At 29.1% G+C, this 1,174-nt stretch overlaps 1 long non-coding RNA gene across 1 annotated transcript; it reads right to left on the bottom strand.

Moving 5' to 3' along the window:
* Positions 1–397: 397 nt before the first annotated feature.
* Positions 398–790, bottom strand: LOC118647564. Its single transcript, XR_004964756.1, has 2 exons — positions 657–790; positions 398–581 (listed from the first exon to the last, which is right to left on the bottom strand). It is a non-coding gene; the product is annotated as an uncharacterized LOC118647564 (long non-coding RNA).
* Between the last annotated feature and the right edge of the window lie 384 nt (positions 791–1,174).

Consider the following 1,174-nt stretch of genomic DNA (forward strand, 5'->3'; position numbering starts at 1 on the left):
TTGTAATAGTGTTTTGTAAATGTCTTGAAGTATGACAACAGTGACATGTATGTAAGAATATGACATGAAAAGTAAGGAGTTCTATTAAAGAAATTTAAAATCATCTTGACTTAACCTGAAAAAAATCGCTCAAAGTAAATTCCCATATTTTTATCATGTGGCTCTCTATAAATTATTCAACATTGGTTCGAAATATTTTTGACTATGACGAGTTACAGAAGAGATATTAAAATATATTGTATTATTTAAAGCGAGTTACCCCGTTTAATTATAATCTAATAATACTTTTAGGATTATTGTTAACATTTTACCCACACAGCACACTTTATCCTGAGGATATCCCCAGGTTATCGAGATATCCAATTGGACATATTGCAATCCCATGGATGTCCTACGGTTATTGCGATATCCCTCGGATATCTGGTGGATATTGCGATATCCTGTGCTGTGTGGGTAAGGTTTAATAGAATTTTTGTGACATCTTACGATCTTGGCTGAAACTGTAAATGAAGTTAGGCTCCTTCGGGATGAAAAACATCAGAATGCAAACAAATATCACCGGCACAGAATCTCTGAGATCTCTGCAAATTTATTTTTTATAATAATTACATGTATTTCATGCATAATAATGTATTTTATAATATCAAAATACTAACATGTCAGTAATCATTTCTGACCATCCACGGATAAAGCCAGGTTTACGAAATATCCAAAGAAAAACGCACAAGAAAAACAAAGTGGCCACTCCAATTTCGTGAAAACTTAAAGGACCTAAATTTTTGTATCTTTGTTGAATAACCTAGAAAGATTACCATTTTTGAAAATAAGAATTTTGATGTTAATTTATATTTTACAAATTTACGCAGATAAGTATCCTTGAAATATTTTTGAACTTTTATAATATACCGAAGTAATATTTCAAAAATTCTAATATATTCAGAAATATTTATAGAATTAAAAAAATAAATGTACGTAAACAATTCATCCGTATTTAAATTTTTCAAGAACATTCAAAAACTATATAAGAACAATTCCCAAACAACAACTAGATATCACGGAACAATACAAAGTATGTCATGAAAAATTCTGTTTATGTCGATGAAAGATTTAAATTATTTAAAATACGTTCCAAGGATGTCATTTGGACATTTTGTAATTAGAACATTTACGCAAA

The sequence above is a fragment of the Monomorium pharaonis genome, chromosome 10 (genome assembly GCF_013373865.1).
Source record: "Monomorium pharaonis isolate MP-MQ-018 chromosome 10, ASM1337386v2, whole genome shotgun sequence".
NCBI lineage: Eukaryota > Metazoa > Arthropoda > Insecta > Hymenoptera > Formicidae > Monomorium > Monomorium pharaonis.